Source organism: Eumetopias jubatus, unplaced genomic scaffold, assembly GCF_037043125.1.
Source record: "Eumetopias jubatus isolate StellerSeaLion01/CBP00866 unplaced genomic scaffold, mEumJub1_p1.0 scaffold_11, whole genome shotgun sequence".
In the NCBI taxonomy this organism is placed as follows: domain Eukaryota; kingdom Metazoa; phylum Chordata; class Mammalia; order Carnivora; family Otariidae; genus Eumetopias; species Eumetopias jubatus.
Genome location: NW_028274817.1, coordinates 122,290,283 through 122,310,702, shown reverse-complemented (window position 1 = coordinate 122,310,702; position 20,420 = coordinate 122,290,283). Strand labels below are relative to the sequence as shown.

The 20,420-nt window shown below is 41.3% G+C and overlaps 1 pseudogene; it reads right to left on the bottom strand.

Annotated features, from left to right (window-relative positions):
* Nucleotides 1–5,496: 5,496 nt before the first annotated feature.
* LOC114218056 (trifunctional enzyme subunit beta, mitochondrial-like) overlaps nucleotides 5,497–20,420 on the bottom strand; it is a 58,947-nt pseudogene continuing 44,023 nt past the window's right edge.

The window sequence follows — 20,420 nt, the reverse complement described above, 5'->3', positions numbered from 1 at the left end:
CCCCAGGTTTGTTTTTCCTTTTCAACACTTCCTTGGCGATTCGGGGCCTTTTCTGATTCCATACAAATTTTAGGACTGTTTGTTCCAGCACATTGAAAAATGTCATTGGAATTTTGATCGGGATGGCATTGAAGGTATAGATTGCTCTGGGTAGCACAGACATTTTAACAATGTTTATTCTTCCGATCCATGAGCATGGAATATTTTTCCGTCTTTTTGTGTCTTCTTCAATTTTTTTCACTAGTGTTCTGCAGTTCCTAGAGTATAGATCCTTTACCTCTGGTTAGGTTTTTTCCAAGGTATCTTATGGTTTTTGGTGCTATTGTAAATGGAATCATTTCTCTAATTTCTCTTTCTACAGTTGCGTTGTTAGTGCGTAAGAAAGCAACTGATTTCTGTACATTGATTTTGTATCCTGTCACATTACTGAATTGCTGTATGAGTTCTAGTAATTTGGGAGTGGAGTCTTTTGGGTTTTCCACATAAAGTATCATGTCGTCTGTGAAAAGAGAGAGTTTGACTTCTTCTTTACGAATTCGAACACCTTTTATTTCTTTTTGTTGTCTGATTGCTGTTGCTAGGACTTCTAGTACTATGTTGAACAATAGTGGCGAGAGTGGGCATTCTTGACGTGTTCCTGGTCTTGAGGGAAAGGCTCTCAGCTTTTCCCCATTGAGGATGATATTCGCTGTGGGTTTTTCATAGATGGATTTTATGAATTTGAGGAATGTTCCCTCTATCCCTATACTCTGAAGAGTTTTAATCAGGAAAGGATGTTGTATTTTGTCAAATGCTTTTTCTGCATCAACTGAGAGGACCATATGGTTCTTCTCCCTCCTGTTATTAATGTGTTCTATCACATTGATTGATTTGCGAATGTTGAACCACCCTTGCATCCCAGGGATAAATCCCACTTGGTCGTGGTGGATGATCCTTTTAATGTATTGTTGGATCCTATTAGCTAGGATTTTGTTGAGGATTTTGGAATCCATATTCATTAGGGATATCGGTCTGAAATTCTCCTTTTTGATGGGGTCTTTGCCTGTTTTGGGGATTAAGGTAATGTTGGCCTCATAGAATGAGTTTGGAAGTTTTCCTTCTGTTTTTATTTTTTGAAACAGCTTCAGTAGAATAGGTATTATTTCTTCTTTGAATGTTTGGTAGAATTCCCCAGGGAATCCATCAGGCCCTGGACTCTTGTTTCTTGGGAGGTTTTTGATCACTGCTTCAATCTCGTTACTGGTTATTGGCCTATTCACGTTGTCAATTTCTTCCTGTTTCAGTCTTGGCAGCTTGTAGGTTTCCAGGAAGGCCTCCATTTCATCCAGATTGCTCAGTTTATTGGCATATAGTTGTTGATAATAATTTCTAATAATTGTTTCTATTTCCTTGGTGTTAGTAGTGATCTCTCACCTTTCATTCATAATTTTATTAATTTGGGTCCTTTCGAGGACAAAGGATTTTTAAAAGCCAGCATTTTTATCTAAAAGATTTTTAAAGGAAAGTAAAAAAAAAAAAAAAATAAAGGAAAAATCCTTTCAATCATATATACTATATTTAGCTAATTTGTATTGTCGCATAGGTACTATTGTTGCTGGTCTAAATTTTAGAATATTGATGCCAACATTGAAAGAAATGAGTATTTGCAGATTAAAAGAGACGCATTTGAGAAATTCACCTCATTTTTTTTCCTTCTTTTCCTTCCCCAAGTGCTAATAAAAGTTGAGATAAATTTTTAGAATATGGGTTTTTTTTTTCCTGCTGCTACTGTTACCATCTTTCACAGTGGTGGTATTTCAAACTATTTTTGAGATTTTTATTATGCCTATGGGGGATATGCAGGAAAAAATAACTTAATGTGATTTTGTCTGTTTCTTTTCTGAAAACTTCAACAGGTGGCTCATCAAAGGGACGCTTCATTGTAATAACATTTTACTGTGGTACATTATTAGTAGATGATGGTGTGAGGTGTTCATTTCTGTCACAGTCAGGGAAACCATTTCCTTGCTGTGCTCTCAATTTAACTTAAATCTTATGATTTCATGTTTTGAACAAACACGTACTTAATTTCTGGCACTCACTCCCTCCCACTGATAGCCCGATGCCTGGCGGCTGTGATGATTAATTCATACAAAGATGGCCAGAGGAAGGCATTAAGTCAAAACTTAACTTGAGGATGGTTTAAATCACTTAGAGCGTAGCAACATTTCCCCATACATTTAAAAAATATCAGTAAAAATAAGTAATCTCATAGAGCCAGATACTTGTGTTTTGTTTTGTTTTGTTTTGTTTTGTTTTTGTTTGTTTTAATCACAACCACAGAGGTTCTTCATATTGCGTTCGGCATATACACGACAAGAATCTGTCCTTTGGGGAAGATGTACATTTTGACTTATTACTCAACTCTTCACGAAAGAGGAGTTAAAATATAGAGTGACCTGCAGATACCTGAGATGCTCCTGAATCCTGTGAAGTCTTCCAGTATTTCTTTTAGGGGCATGTCTGGGTGAGTTGGCAGCAAACACACGTTCTGCACAAATCTACTTTTTGGAACACGTGGTTGTACTGATGGGGGAAAGGCAACAGATGTTGATTCTGAAGAGCCCAGCACTGTCGCATCTGATGTTAGGACATCCGTGCAAGGTGGTGACGTCAGCCTGCTGCATCAGCATCAGGCACGTTGTAGATATTCCCTTCAGCCAAATGGCTTATGACAACTTCACACACATCTATTCACTGTCATATTTACATCCAGTCTTCTGTATGTCCGGGTCAGCTTTGCAGCTTCATATGGAATCACCTGGAGAAAAATGTTCTGGGCCCACATAAAGCTTGTGTCTACACTGAGGGCATGGGTTGGCATCCTAGCTGGGATCTTGCCATTTGGCTTCCCTTTCTGAATCCTCCCTGTACCTACAGGGGATTCCTTGTGGCTTCCCCATCACTTATTCATAAGGCTGACAAGGCTTGGGCCCCTGTCACTTGATCTCGCATACTGCCTGTCCTTGGTGCATGTGATGTCCCCCTGTGTCAGCCAGCCGGGCATCCTCAGAGTCAGGCTCCATGCTATAGGAGAAGTTTGTAGTGCACACAGCTCCATATCCATGCCCCGACCCTAGCCACACCCTCAGAATAACCCCACCCTCAGCATTCTTCCCTCTGCCCTCCCCTGCAGCACATCCTCTCTACATGGGTTCCACCGGTAAACCAATATTTGGAGCTCTGCCTTCACAAGAAATCACCTGCCTGCCTGCCTGGAATTGAGCCCACATGCTAATGTCTCCTTGTACACCTAATTTAGCCGAACACCCTTTGCTCATCTTTAAGCTGATGACCCTAAAGAGAGAGCATATCCTCACTGTAATGCATGAGAGCCAACTCTACAGAGCTGGAAAATTCAAAGTTTAAAGTGCTTAAGTCTGGCATTTCAATAAAGGACACCTATTTAGTCCTACACAGATAATTGTCGATAAATCAAGGCTTGAAAGTCCTTGGAAACCTATGGGAAGCAAACAATTTTATTTAAAAGGATTCTTTTAAGGTAAATATGACCAAAATAGGGGATGATGTCCTGAATAGACACACACTCACACACACACATTTGATTAATGTGACATAAACATGTATTATAAAATTAAACAATAAATAATTATTTGGTAATAATGAATAGGAATTAACCTCTAAAGTCACAAAGGTCCAAAATATGTGCCTACAAGGAGCGTCTGCATTGTTAACATCAAAAAAGCACACGGTGTAACAATGTGTATGGAGTGATTAGATTTACGGGTTTTTCCATGATCCATTTACAGAATGCTTTATCACATGATTCTGCTGATAAGTCCTGGGAGAGCATGGCGGTGGGGGGGGCGCGGGCAGGGTCACTACTTGCCATTATCGGGGGCTTTGGTCAAAGCCCAGGAGCCAATCCATGTCTGGGGCTCCTTTGTTTCCTCCAAAAATCTCTCTCTGCTTTTCTGAACCTCACAAGGTTATGATTCTGGTTCTTGTGCTGTGTGTGACTCACTCAAGGTCTCCACACGTCCTCACATGACTGTTCAGTGCTGGTGGACAACCTGAAGAGGGGCACACTAGTAAAATGATGTTAACGCAGTGGGTCGTCCCCAAATCTGGCAGGACATCCCAGTTAGCTCTGGATTGTTTGAAAGTCCCCACTACAAAGCTCTACCCCAGAGAGAAGGCAGTCAGATCGCTGAGGAGAATCAGAAATCCAAATGTAGAGACAAGGTCCAGTGCCCTATTTGGGAGCTGGCTGTGGTTTAAGTCATCCAGTTGTCTCGGTGACCTCCTCCATCCACATTGGCTGTTACCTCTTAACTAATCAATCTGCACCAGCAGTAGGTTGGCGGAAAGGCCTGGGAGACCAGCCCAGGTTTCCAGTCAAAATACACATTCAAATGAGTTTGGGTAGCCACCTCCTGGAAAATATGGAGGCAGACCCCTAGTGACATGAGAGAGTAGGAAATGGTCCAAGACCCTCCGCTTTGGGTTCAGACACCAATCCCAATATTGGCTATGTGTCCTCCTGCAAAGATAATTCACATCTCACTTTTTTTCTCTACAGATTCCATGTTACTTCAGTGTGTTTCTGTGAAGACGAAATATGCAAGAAATGTAAAAAAACAAAAAATCACAGCACCTACTCAATAAATATTAGTTACTCACAAATCCCCATCACAGACTTGGGGAAGTTAGCTGAGACCTCCCAATTCTCTTTTTAATAAGAAAAAAAATGAAATATACTATATAATTTATTTCTGTTTTTTCTCTAATGATTTTTCACCTCATTAAGGTTAAATGCTAAACATTTGCTCTAAGTTTTCAGTGACATTTAAACTGAATTATCATTTCACTAGTAAGCTTCCTTAGGCACATTGGTTTGTGTGTTATAGAAAACACTTATCTTTAGGTCACAAATAGGAAGGAGTAAAATTTGGAAATGTTACAAAGACGATTCCAAATCTCAGCTAACCTCTTTCCCAAATTGCAACCACTCAGTTAGTCTTTAATGAAGATAGAGACCAAAAACAGTTGCTTAAACGTATCAGTGCGTGATAATCTGTTCACTAAGAAATCCCTCCAAGAGCAATAATGGTAAGCTGTGATTACTGGAAAGCTCGGAACACTAGCAAGGCTTAATTCCAAAATATTTCACAGAAGGCCACAAATTGTGTTTTCCTAAGAGGAGCTGGGAGATCCAGATTTCATTTACCCTGCCTAATGTGAGTGTTCCATGTCACCTTTTTTTTTTAAAAAAAAGATTTTATTGATTCATTTGAGACACAGAGATACAAAGAGAGAGAGGGCAAGAGCATGAGCTGGGGGAGAGGCAGAGGGAGAGGGAGAAGCAGACTCCCCGCTGAGCCAGGAGCCCAATGTGGAGCTTGATCCCAGGACCCTGGGATCATGACCTGAGCCGAAGGCAGATGCCCAACCATCTGAGCCACCCAGGCAGCCCCCATGTCACCTTTGTTTCTCTTATTTTGGATAAGCTTGCACTGATGTAGCATGGCCCTGCGCTCCATCTGCACAGGCAGCCCCTAAGCCTTACATGATCTCTTGGCAGCCACCTTGACCAACTGGCAGCCATTAGCTCCAAAGTGGTGTCCCAGGGACAGCCGTCCACTCCAGTTGTTAAACTTCTCCAAAGGATGTGATCCAACCTTGGTTTTTCTTTCTGGGTAGTTTTGTGCAACCCAGTCAGAATCCACGGCTTTAAAATTAGCCAGCATCTGACTTGAGAAGAGTTCATGAGACTCCAAAGCATCAATATCATTCATTGTTCATACTGCCTTTTCTAGGACTTTTGGATATGTGGGTCCAAGTTAAGGTTGATCTTTTGGATCCTGAGAAACATACACAAAACTCTCTCCCGTATGCCTTCAGATGATCATGCTTGGCCAGAGCTTTTTCTTTTGCTGTAATCAGCATTGCAGATCCACCATCAGTCAGGAGAGAAGAATTTGCAGTCATCTGTGTGCCATAGGGCTTGATGAATGCAGCCTTGAGTGTGGCCATCTGCTCAGGAGAGGAAGGAGAAATGCCATCATCTTTGTGAACTGTATCTTTTCCTGGTACTTTGGAGGGTAGGACATCAGACAGGAGTCCTGTGCTTTCTTGGCCAAGCTGTGTAAGCACAGGGTGTACTCATCCTGGTCCATTTGGGAAACAGCGAAGGCAGTGGCCAATCCATCTGCAGAGTGGCCCATTTTCTCATTGGTGGAGGACTTGGCCACTGCGGGGAGCTCTGATGATGGGAAATTCGATCTGAAGTTAGAGATTAAAGACACTCGCTGACCCACAGTCTTGGCTTCATGAAATCAGGCATCATGTTCCTCATTTTCCTTGAGTAAAGTCATCAGACATTCACTGTCATGACCACACCACCCTGCCCAAAAGCTCTCAAGCCAACACCTGTAGTCTTGGGCTTGGTGGGCAGAAATGCAAGGCATGGTGACAGTGTGAGCAGGAGTCTCATCAGGGAAGCCAGCTGTGAAGGGACGTTCTCTAGCCACACCACTAGTTCACTTCCTGCATAACCAGACGAAGGGTGATAGACACAATGGACAACTTCCTTTGGGACATTGGTTCTATGTCGCAAACTTGAAAGTGCTGTACCGGCCCAACCACGTGTGGTCTTTCTGTGAAGTGCCTGACTGCAAAAGTGGAATGTGCCCAACATCCACCACCACAGTACTCCTTAGAGCGGGTCTGGCTAAGGTTTTCTTTGATTTGGTCTCGGCAGCTGGAGCACCTCTTGCCTGGAGGAACAGCACAGAGGTCTTGCAGAAAATCGGAGGGCCCATTGTGATGTCCTGGGAAGATGTTTTAAATGTGCTGGGACTAGACTGTAATTTATTTCGTAAGCCAAAAATAAAGAGGGGGACGTTACAGTCTGAATCTGTTTCATACGTAGACTACTTTAGAAGTATTTAAATAAGCTCCTTTGGACTTTGAGTCTCTGTAATGACCTAACACTGTTGAATATTTAGCAATCAGTGGTGATTATTGGTTGGTCCATTCAACGATTGGGAATGATAGTCATTCTGTTCATGATACCCTCTATTCTCGAACTACTGTTTTTTTTTTCCTTTTTTTGTCTTCTTATCTTATAATAAGGTGGCAAAATAAAATAGATGCATTTTCCTATGTTAGAATAACCTCAACCTAAGCTTAAAATCTGACCCCTGAACCTCGGCATTCGTAAGTCCATCCTGCACATACACACATATATACACACACTTATCAAAAGTTGATGGTCAAAAAAAGAATTTGATGGTCATTGGCTTATTCGTATGTTTTTTTACTTATGTAGAGCTATGAGTGAACATTTGGAATCAGCACTGAAGACTCATTAATGTCATTTTTTGGAATTTTATAAAACTTCCTGATAATTACTCTTTTCCAGTCTTTTGATTTTCTGCTTCTGGAGTTCTGGGTGACAAATACGCTTTCTTTTCATTTGTTTGATTCATATATCTGGTTTCTGTGCTTCAGTAAAAATGCCAACTGAGGGGTTTTTTTTTTTTTCCTTCTGTGAAGAATTTTTGCAGAGCTCCAAAGGAAATATAGAAAATACAAGATAAGCTACTGCATGAAATAAAATTCATAAAAAGTCCTTCCTGAGTGGTTCTCCAAGAAGCATCCCCTGCAACTTTCTGCAGAGTGCTAACTTTATCTCTTTGATTCAGTGGTACAAGCCAGCCTCCACTTTCATCCTGCAGATGTAGGGTAGTTTACTTTTCAAGTAGGTCATAAACCACCCTGTTTATAAAGCACTTAGCTACACTGCACAATACAAAGAACAACAATGTTAAAACACACAGAAGCTTTTCCTACAGAATTTGAGATTTAAAAGCATCACAGCACAATGAATCATTCTCAGAAATCTGCCTTGCAGGATTCGTGGTTTAAATGAAAGAACAATTACAAGGCCGAGCACTCCAAAATTTGCCAAAATAGGCAGACTTCTGCTCTCCCGTCCTGTTGTATTTGATAAGAGAACTGAATACAGCACTGGCTTTTACTGTTCTATATCACATTACAAAAAAACAATTATTAACACCAATTGCTCAGTTACCATGTTTCAACATATATTAGCCAATCATCCATCAGTGAAGTATTTTGATGTTAATTTTGAACCAGTAAACAGCAGATGTATTGGGCATGATTTGGAGTAAGAGCTCCCCAAGGGTTTCTCAAAGTTGCAAGCGTTGACATTGGGGCTGGATAATGCTTTCTCCGGGGCTGTCCTGTGCTCTGCAAGGTATTGAGCGGCATCTCCAACCTTGAACATTTCCATGAATGTAACCTAGCATCCCTTGTCTCCGTTGTGATAACCAAAAATGTGTCCAGATATTGCCAGTGATCCACTGGGGAAGAGAACTGCCCTTGTTGAGAAGCAGTGTAGTTCTCAATTTCAGGATTTTTAGCCAGAGTAATGTTCAACCCCTCTCGGTGATTTTCCTGCACAGCCTGATTGGAGAACCAGTGGCCCATTTGTTTGTGGCTCAAGGTCTGGTCCCCAAATCAGGAGCATAACCTCCGAGCTTGTTAGGAATGCAGATTCTCAGGCCTACAGAATCGGAATCTGCATTTTACCTGCCTGTCCTTCAAGGAAATTCTCTCTCTTCTCTGAGAATTTTTCCATAACTCTCAAGTCCTGCTTGTGTCGGCAGTTTGCGGCGGGGCGGGGGAGATGTGTGGCTGGAGTGTTGGAAGCTGGGGCAGAAGCCATCGCAAGATGGAGAGTAAATCGAACTTTCTCTAAAGAGTTTGTTACTGTGAAAGACTCAAGAGACTGTGCTGGTTCTTCTTGGATAAGAAGTCAGGAGAGGAGCTGGACAAAGCAGAGAGATAATGGTTCAAAGTTTCTGAATGGCCGTTTGATAAAGACCTTTCAAGTGGCTTATAAATGAATACCTACTTTACTGTCTAATATTGCTTTTGTATATATGTATATATATATGTATATATGTAACTGGGAAATAACCCAAAAGAATGAAGAAGGGAATTAAAAACAACCCCATGTTAATGGATAAATGAGTGAGAAATGTTTTTGTAAACTGACAGAACTAATGCACAGCCATTAAAATGATAATCCCTATGTTTATATAAGAACAAAATATTTGTGTCCATTAAATGACAAAGACAAAACTCAAATTTTATTCATGGCAAGATTGCAGCTGTAAAATGTATGCCTGCATGAAGAGGAAATGTGAATGAAAAACAAAGGATAAGCTTTATTGTTTAAAAAACGAGATTGTGCACATTTTTAGATTTTTGTTTTCATAAAGTGAGACAATGGATGAAAATGTGCCTGTGTTTCTAGCATCCAGGAGACCCTAAATACCGTGTAATTTTACATAAGGCTTAGGTGGCACTAATTTAGGTGTTTTCTCCTTTTAAATAGTTTTCAATCCACTGCAAAGAGAAATACAATATAATGGTTTCAAGTATACCCAGGTGCAAGAAATATGAAACGATTACTTTGTCTATAGAATCAGATGCGTTTAGGGTCCCTGGTTAAGATGCTGTTTATTTGTGTTTTCGTTAACAGAAATGTGGATGTCAATAGCTTGGTCATGTCTGCCTTCAGAGCTTTGCTGCAGTTAATGTGATTTTTTTTTAAACTAGGCAGGCTCTGTAAACCTCTACATCTTCATGCATGAAATAGGTACGCCTGTAACACAACGGGTGCCAAGGTTTTGTTAACATTACAGGGAACACTTACACCCAAAGCTTAGTGCAGTGCCTGGCAAATTACTATCACTTAATGGATACCAGTTGTCATTCCTGTTGTTTCCATTTTATGTCACCAGCAAATTCCCATGTGAAAAGATAATTATATGGTTAATGTCTCCTTTTTACAGATTTTCAGTTTCAGTGTTTTATTATGGTACATAAGCATTAATATTTGACTTGTATTTATTAATATGTTAAGTGTCAAGACATACTTAATAAACTTCTAATTTATAAAGATGATTTAATGAAAGTGATAGGAGAATACCCACAGATACTTGAATTACTGTTTAAAATTTTGGCTGGATTGGACACAAAAAGACAAAATCATTTGTTAAGAAGTCCTAATCGAAAAGTACATCTGCCTAACCCAGTTTTCATGAATTTAGACTGCAAATTGTTTTCTCTGTTATTTTTTTTTACTGTTATTACATTTAGATGACCTGACCTATTGGAATTAGTTAAAACTCTAGCAAACTAAATCCTTCACAACTTTGATACGGTATTTTTTGTTCCCTTGGAAATGTGTTCCTGGGAAGATGGCGGCACCACACTGGTGTTCAGTGCCTACTTCCCATTTTAAAGCATTCAGTTTCCTCAAGCTCAGGATTCCTCTCCTGTCATGTAACCCACAGCACCTGTAGGCTTCCATCCCAGCACCTCTGCTTCACCCTGAAGGACACTGGGGCAGGCAGAACTGATGAAAATATGGTAGTATTTCTCCTCTTGCTGTGTTGTGAATAATAATCTTTCCTTCTTCTCTGACCCGGGATCTCTCGTCTTCTGCCAACAATCATGCAGCTGTGGCAGGTAGCCTGTTGACTTGCAGGTAGGGAATGATCTCAGATCCTTCAGGTCTTGATGTGTGCAGGTGTCAGCATCTTTAAATACTCAGAACTAGATGCTTGTATGGCACTTAGGCGTAAACATTCTCGATAGTCAAAAACTCCACTTGGTCCTAATCATGTCTGGGTTCTCCTTGTGAATACTTTCAAATCCACTCAGTTCATGTTGTTTTATACTACTTGCATTTTTAAAGGATTTTTTAAGAGATTTTATTTTTAAGTAATCTCTACAGCCAGTGTGGGGCTCAAACTCACAACCCCGAGAGATCAAGAGTCATGCTCTACTGACTGAGCCAGCCAGGCACCCCTATACTACTTGTTTTTTTAATTCTAATCATCCATGATCAGCTGTTTGGTCCGGTAAAAAAATTTGCATGTGAGTGTGTGTGGGTACATATGTGCATACAAATCAATTTTCATACTTTGTGTTTTGCAAAGCCTAGGGATTTTTTTTTTAAATTTTCTTAATACTAATTAGAACAGTTCTTAACCTTGGCAGTTGCACCTTAGCCCAAAGGAGGGGTACATTTATTTATTTATTTTTTTGGAGGGGTACATTTAAAAAGTGCCAGTGCTTCCATGGAAAAACTGTAACAAAATCTCTTGTTAAATTTTCTTATGTGATTTTTAACATGTGTCCAAATTTGAAAAGCACTGGACTGAATTTACAAAATGAGATGCCTTGCCATGCCTCCCTTTTTTGCTTCCTGAACTTTAAGACATACACAGATCAGCTGGCAATCTTGTTAAGGCTTCAGAATGTCATTTGGTCAGTCTGGAGTGGGAGCCCGTACTCTGCATTAATATCAGGCCCACAGTTGAAGTCATTGCTCCCTCCCCAAGCTGAAACTTGGAGAAGCAACATCATCGTGATAATTCCTGTCAAATATCGTGAAAGCAAAACAGTATAAAGCAAAACTTAACTCAATGATCAAATATTTCACCTATGGAGATGTAGAACATGCTCTTAAAGACCTTTTTTGAGAAGATCAATGAATGAAAACCAGGGTCTAAGACAAAGAGAAAAATAGCTCTGCTAGGAAGTGAGCAAACCATTGCTCTCTATCCAGTGCACTCTCTATCCAATGCACTGAGTTTTGTTACGTAAATCAGTGTCCGCTACAGAAGGAAGCTCACAGAATTAGAAAGTTGTAACCCGCTGAAGGCCCCCTGCCTTGCCTTGGCATTTATGTAGCTGAAAGGGGCCATTAGTCTGGGAAATGGTCCTTTGTGTGGCATGATCTTCATTAAGACCGCGTTGTCACTTCCCTCATATTTCTTCAGTACACCGTCCTGGAGAGACAAACATTGAAGTGAATTGTACCATGACACTCTTACCATGTGGGCCATTACAGGTGGTCTTAATGTGGTTTTAAAAGCAGAATAACTGAAACACAGGAACAGTATAAGGTCTAGAAATTCTTACTCTGTTCATTTCTTCCCTAAACAGTGAGTCAAGTTCCAAAGGCAGTGTAAAACACAAATGACACTATGATGTAGCTGAAATCTTATTCACACACACACACACACACACACACACACACACAGAGGAAACAGAGATGAATCCACAAGTATAACTTCAGGTATGGGTATGGCCAAAACACAGGGTATGAATAATAAACTAAGTGTATTAACTCAGAGACATGCATACCTGTGTTTTCATTGATGGGATGTTACTCAAGCTTGGGTTATAGCAGTGACGCAGAATGTGTTGTTCAAAGATGGATAGACATGCTATAAAATGTTGGTATCAGACTGTATATTCAGAAGTCCTAAGATTTATAGAAAGCTGCGAACCTGACCTAGAAAGTGCAATATAACCCTTTAAGATCGAAATAATTGGACAACTGTGTAACTTGGTGTGATAGGAGCTTATACCAATGGTCAATGTGCAGTGAGTTCATATGGGAAATCTTTTCTTTTCTTCTCTTTTCTTTTTTCTTTTCTTTTCTTTCTTTTCCTTTGTCTTTTCTCTTCTTGTCTCTTCTCTTCCCTTTCCCTCCCCTCCCCTCTCTTCTCCTCTCTTTTCCTCTCCTCTCCTCTCTTCTCTTCTTTTCTTTTTTTTTCATCTCTACACCCAACATGGGCCTGAACTCACAACCCCGAGATGAAAAGTTACATTCTCTCTCGACTGAGCCAGCCAGGTGGCTCCGGAAAATGTTTCCTAAACACAAATTCACAAGTGACCTTCACTATAATGACAAGTGATAGAAGGCTACTTTCTGTGACAAATAGAGCATAAGAGAGTCTTACTTGCTGAGATTTTGACAAAAGAAATGGAAATGAAATAATATTTATATGTTTGGACACATACATATATGAGCGTACATGTATGCATGTTTGCAAATATGCCTGTATCATGTGTATATATATTTATAATCATATATGCACACATCTTTGTATGCATATATAGAAATGCACATACATTTTTTTCTTTACACATGTCATTTTTGAATTTTCACAAAACCTCATGAAACACTTCCTTTATGGAGCCAAGGGAGTGGAGACTCTGAGAGCTTAAATAAATTACAACGTGTCAACCAGTTAGTAAGGGACAGAGCTGGAAATTAATCGACTATATATATATATATTTTTTTTTAATGTATTATGTGGGGGTGCTTTGGTGGCTCAGTCGGTGAAGCATCTACCTTTGGCTCAGGTCATGATCCCACGGTCCTAGGGTCGAGCCCCATATCAGGCTCCCTGCTGAGCAGGGAGTCTGCTTCTCCCTCTCCCTCTGCCTGGCACTTCCCCTGCTTGTGCGCACACTCTCTCTATCAAATAAATAATAATAATAATAAAATGTATTAAGTGAATTTACCAATGTACTTCCACTGCTTGATTTGACCAATGGGTTCCTACACCACAGATGGTATACGCTATGGAATCATAAACAAAAGGGGCCTGTGGTATAAAAAGAAAGTAATCATTTCCCATGCTTATACCAAATGGGCAGTGCTGTCCTTAGGGAGGAGTTGCCTCTTGTCCAGGACTGGATTTATGATGAGGACTTGTCTCTAACCCTACAGACAGTGCTGACAGTTAGGTGTGACTATTCTCAGTTTGTCCGTGAGGAACGGCCCGCGAGATGGTAAATTGTCCCCTGGTCAAACAGCTAGCAGGCGGCAGATCCCCCTGCCCTCGAGGCTGTCTGGAGGTTCTGTGGGCTGCCCTCTTCCTTGCCCTGGGGTTTGCATTTCGTGACACCTGCACACCCTTTCATGTAGAGAACACACCCATCCCCATCACCCGTTGGCCCTGCCCCAGCCGTCGTTTCTTCCTCATTTCCATTCCCCATCACCAGCTCTGCACACGGATTCAGATCTGTGTTTCTCTGGGGGCAGCGACCAGTTCCCGTTAGTTGCCCTAACAGATTTGCAAGATTGCCTTTACTTTGGGGCCCTGCGTTCACCCAATGAGAGTGGGGGATCCAGAGCCTCAGTTAAAATCAGAGTGAGATGGCTGGGCTCAGCATCCTCTTTTCTGTCTGGCAACATGGTCCTGCTCAGAGGAGTGATCAATAATTACGAAGATAAGGTGGCTGTGGCAGGTTGCAGCCTTTCAACTGATCAGATGCTATTCCGTGGACAGTTCATCTGGCCCGAGCCACAGACCTCTCTGTGCCGCCCTCTTCATCACCGTCTCACCGAGGATCCCTTACTTCCTATCCGACAACTTTCATTTTTATTTTTATCACATCGCAATATTGAACTTACTTGGAAAGTGGTCTGTAATTCTGTTAGTGATCCTTATGTGCGTCTAGACAAAACATCCTTGCCCCAGCAGCCCCTGAATTGAGATATTGCAGTGGGTCCAAAGATGAGACTCCCAGGGGCCTGAAAATGGATAAATAATCAGTTCCCAAGCTTGGTCCTGCATGAAATACTTTGACTTCAACTAACCTATACTGAAAGCCTCTTTGAGTGTTGTCATTGGAAAGGGTTCATGCGCAGGCATGAGGAATGGCGTGGAGTATCATGTTACGGCCCCGGTTGGTATATATTGCTATGGTGTGGCATTGTTAAAGAGTTGTTAAATAGTAAATAAAAGAGTGGAGAAGGCATGAGATGAAATTGGCTCGAAACTCAGGGAGTGTTCTTCCACTGGGTGACATTCTTTGCACTCTTGCTATGTGAGATGTGACTAACTAGGACAATATTTTTGTTTTTATTAATCTGGTTCTCAGATCCCTTGAATAATACATTTCAATTGCAATGTCTGGCCAAATCAGGCTTCTTCAGTGGTGTCATGAGAATTCCTGCCCGTGTCTAAGTCCTTTTGGGCTGCTATAACAGATACCACAGACTCGGTGGCGTATACCCAACAGAAATTCATTTCTCGTAGTTCTGGAGGCTGGAAATCCAAGGCATTGGAAGATTCACTGTCTTGTGAGAGCATGTTTCCTGGTTCGTAGATGGCTGTCTTCTTGCTATTTCCTCACATTGCAGAAGTGGTGAGGGAGCTCGCTAGGGTCTATTTAATAATGGCACTAAACCCATTCTGAGGGTTCTCTCTTCATGACCTAATCACCTGCCAATGCCCCCACCTCCAAATACCATCCCACTGGGGAAAGGGTTTGGAGGGTCACGAATTTTCAGGCTGTAACAGTTCTTAAGGCTGAGCTGGGCTCTTGGCACCATCCTGACTGAGGATATGACAAAGACATGGGAAATGAACTGGGAAGCCTACCCCTTTTTCCTGATAGACTGCAAGCAGAATTGTGTCGTGATTAGAAACCAGGACCCTCATTTCTCTCAACTCTTTTAGGATGGAGCTATAGAAACATTGAGATAGTATGACAGTGCCCTGGAGTGCTGGATCCTGTCTCCGTGGTGTCTACTGGGACCATGACAGGCTCTCAGAGAAAGCCAATTCTCACAATGGCTCGTAGTCTCACTTGGTTACAGGGGACATTGTCTGAAGGACCTGTCTTCGTAGGTTGGGGGCGTGGCCTGTGGCTCATGTGAGCCTTTGTGGGACGTGTAGGGAATGGAGAATTTTATGCAAGTGTAATGAAGAGATACTGAGGTGCGGAGACGGTTAGAGGGTCAACAGAGGCTGGGGAGAGGGAGGGAAGTCTTTCATGTACAGCTTGGAAAGCAGAGACGTAGGGCACACCCTCCCAGCGGGACAGATTCCCCGGATACGTAACGGAGTCCAAGAGCCAGACCACACAGCTTTCTTCTGCTGCAGAGAAGAGTGGGAGCATTCAGGGAACCCATGTGGATCTAAGTCTTCCTTCTCCCGAGCACCATGAGGTCATGGTAGTTTGCCTGTAGATGTGGATGTCATCCTGGTGAGGAGCAAAGCATGGGGCAGTGAGGATATAAAGACTGAGCCTTTACCCAAAAGCCCAAGCCATACAAGAGACGGAATGGAAGAAACTGTCATGTTCTGGTTTGATGGGTTGAAAGCGTGTGATCATCTCCCTCTCTTAACGAGGTGGGAGAGATTAGATCAACTTTTTGACCAATCAAGAAGTCATACAATTTCTTTGCGCCTCTGAGTATAGAATGAGAACATTTTCCTGTGGAGTAGAGAGAGTGGGATGTAGGTTCCCAATCTCATTCTCTGATATTATGCAACTGTGCAAACTATAAATCAACAAATTGCTTTTTCAATAAAGCCCACAAGGTAACGTTGGCATTTAGGTCGTTTTCATGGAGAGATTGAAGAGAATTCAGAGTTTAGTCATTTACTGTGTTTCTAGGGGCAGAAGAAGGGCGACCCTTCAGACGCGTACAGGAATAACTCTCTGTAGGCTGGGGAGCGAGTGGTGAGGGCTGCCTTGGCTAAGTTTACCTCGTACACCTCTGTTCTTTCCGCTGGCTCCGGGCACCACAGCTCCCAGGCAGGCTTTATGACAGATGCACTGCAGTGCCGACGATCAGAGTGAACACTTAGGGTTGTATTATTAAAAACATATTTTTGCTGGAGCGTTTACGAAAATGAAACGTCTTGCTTCTATTGGTCTTAGGAGAGATCTGGCTAGTTTACAACATCACAATTACAGAACTTTGGAAACACAATAATTTACCTGTGCATATCAGTGGTCCTCGCACCCGGATTTCTTTCCTAGGGTGTGTTTTAAAAATGCATGGCTTGTATACGAAAATAATCTCTTGAAAGATTCCTGCAAGTATTTAGCTTAAACACACGATGATTTCCAGAGCTGTGTTTTTTTATTCCCCTAATGGTTGAATTGCTAAGGGAGTCTGTGCCACATCCTCCACATCATAGTTATAAACAGAAGCCCTTTATCTTCCCAGATCCATGCTGGGGAAGTACTCTCTTTTGATTACATCCCCCTTTAGAGGGGGCGGGTCATAAGGGCCTTATGCAATTTTAAGTTTTAATAATTGTAGATGAACAGAGGATTGATGCAGATACCTTAATCTGATTGTTCATTCATCAAAACCCAATTCTTTGGAGGAACTCTGGGTCAAGGTCACCAACTCCATTTACAAAATGGTTAAACAGCATCCAGGGAGCATTTCGCTGAGTCATAAACTTGTCCATTGGAAACTTGGAAAATTGGGAAGAATGAGTCAAGCATTTGCTCTTAATGGAACATGCTTTTATGTAAAGAATGAGATTGTTTCAATCATATGCACACATGAGTTTTTAAATCTGAAGGTAACCCAATAAGTGCCCCGGGTGGATTAGAATGTTGGGGGATTTCTTGATGGATTAGGTCCAAACATTTTCCCTTCCCAGAGAAACATTACAGTATATTTCCTTATAAAGTTGCTTACAGGTTTCCTTTTCATATGCTTCATCTATCAGTAATGAAGTTTATTTTAGATATGAGAGGAAAAGTCCATGTGCTTTATTTTTTTCTATTGATCACCAGTCATCCCATCACATTGATTGATGAGCCCCTCTGTTAGTGGAGGATCTGTAGTGCTACCTCTGTATTATGTCACGCTTCCATACATGGATTGGTATATTTCTGGATCAGTTCATTCCTTCTCCTCCAATGATGAATTGTCCATTTTTGAACCAACCATTATCAGTGACTCTTGAATGTACCTAAGGCTACTTTAAGGTGTTTCTCTATAAACTTCTACTAGCGTGTTTAACTTTCCTGGGTACTACAGATTTTATGATAAACCGTAATTTTAAAAAATATTTATTCCAAGTCATTTCTAATATCTTTAATTGTCCTTTGACTTTTATATTGATCTTATGGTAGCCTAACTTGTAGAATTCTCTCATCTGTTCAGTAACTGGTCTGTGGATTATTTTGGGTTTTCCACAAAGCAATCATTTCATCCACAAGCCGTAGCATTTGTTTTTCCTTGTAATCCTTACCCTTTTAATTAATGCATGCATTTACTTTATTCTGTTGTACGTGGCCTTCCATGCAGAATACAATAGAAACGATTTCTGTCTTGCACTTCCTATGAACTATACATTTGTAGTAGTTTATTAGGTAAGATGTTTCCTTTTTCTCGTATTTTACTGATGGTCAGTATCATGAATGAGTGTTGAATTAAATGTTTAATAAATTTGCTCTAGGGAGATATGACTTTTTTTTTCTTAAAAATATCATGTTTGGGGGCACCTGGGTGGCTCAGTCGTTAAGCGTCTGCCTTCGGCTCAGGTCATGGTCCCAGGGTCCTGGGATCGAGCCCCGCATCGGGCTCCCTGCTCTGCGGGGAGGCTGCTTCTCCCTCTCCCGCTCCCCCTGCTTGTGTTCCTTCTCTCTGTCAAATAAATAAATAAAATCTTTAAAAAAAATATATCTGGGTGTGCCTGGGTGGCTCAGTCAGTTGAGCGTAGACCCCTGTCAGGCTCCCTTCTTAGCGGGAGTCTGCTTCTCCCTCTGCCTCTGACCCTCCCCCCCACTCATGCTCTCGCGCTCTCTCTCTCTCTCTCTGTCTCTCTCAAATGAATAAGAAAAAATCTTTAAAAAGTAAATACCATATGTACAACTTGTAACCAATAAGAAGTTAGGTGTGTAATATTGTGAGTTCATTCCAGTCCTTCTGAAGACTAAAAATGAGCCTGTTTTTTATGAAGATACTGTTGAATAGATAAAAAATTGGCAATTGATTCTTAGGAATTAGGCTGTTGTTCATAGTTATCAGGACATATTATTGATAATTTGTTACTGAATTATGAGATAATAATGTTTTCACATTGCAGTTCATAATACTGAAATGGATTGGATTAGTGGTATAGCATTTAGATCCCTCCAGGCATATTAATTGACTTATCTAATATCTTGAATGACACTGATAAATATCGGTGGGTAGAATCACAAAATTTCAAAAACAGCGTGTCTTGCATAAATCTGTTACAGTATCATGTCAGTGCAGTGTTCATACAAATGGCATGCCTTTCCCAAGGGACGCCTGTTCCCTTAAGATAGTGAGTGCCCCAAAACATTGTTGCAGACTGGACACTGCACAGAGCAGAACAGCGCCGCTGGACTGAATCAGGTGGCTTAGTCCATGAGGAGTCATGGGATAAATAAGCTTGACCTTCAAGTCTGTGTTTAGGATGTAGCCTCTGTTTAAGCCTGCTCCCTGCTTTCCACTAGGCTGTATTTGTTCTCTGGAATTTCCAGCCCTGCTGCAATGTGCTTTGGTGGCTAGCATCCCATGGACATAATCGTCTTCCTGGAAGACACCCCCAAGGTGACTTTCAGAAAAGGCTACGCACAAATTCAGATCAGATGGGTAGGCCTCGCTTCCCAGCATGTCGGCTGTGTCACAGTGATAGAAAGACCTTCTGATCTTCAGGGTGAGAATGTGATCTCCCGAGAGGTCTTCCATCATCACGTTGTGAAGTCCTCTGTAATTCAGCGGTCCCCAGGTCTCATCGGGGCCCCCGTTCAAGACATGTATTTACTTTTTAAAAAAAAATATCTCTGTGTTTTGTTCGACTCCCAAAGAGCTGAGTCTTCTCCAGAATGACATGATGACTTTGAATGAGGACCCATTTGGGCAACATCGCTCTTTATGGTAACGAGCAAGAGGACACTCTGTTCATTTTTAACAGCCAATTACTTGTTCGCAAGAAGTGAGTTCATGTTCTTTCCAATTTGTTTCATATTGTGATGAGGAATTCAAGTTTGCTATGCAGACGGGAGTCACGTACCCAGGCCTGTCACGCCTTTTTACATCTGGAGAGATGCCTCCATGGTGTATATTTAAGGGAAAAGTGTAGATGACTATTCCCTTGGGACAGACAAATTTCCATCTATTTTGTGCGAAAAGAGGCCAAAATACAGATTCCATGAACTCCTTTTCTTTTGTTGACATAGGGCCCTTGTTTCACAGTAAAATAATGTATTCAAGAGAAGCAATGAGTTGAAATGAAATTCTCAGGGATTTCCTGAGGTTCTGATTTTAAATTTTTCCAAAGAACCATAGTGTTGTGAGGAACTCAGTGTGTCTATTTAGATCATTAAAGAGAAAACCTCAGCTGCTGGTGACAGTGAATGCCAACCTTTCTTCACTCCTCATTTCCAAGGGCTTTTTTAAAAATAAATTCTTGCAGTTTCATAAATTTGCATCCCGATAATCCTGCACTGAGAGTAACAATAGTGTGGAATGTAGACCCTCTTTCATGGAACATATATTTTCTAGGGTACATGAGATTTTGGGGGTAAAACATGCAGATAATTTCCCTCCAGCATTTTCCCAAGGAGAAACAGGAATCGTTTTAGGTTTATGTCCTAAGAGCTTGAAACATGAAGAAGTCAGATTTACGTTGGTTAGGTACCACCCTCTGCTTGGCCATGATCCCAAGCTTTGGGACTATTTCTATGTGCACAGTTTCCTTCTAACGAAAGACCTCTTTCAT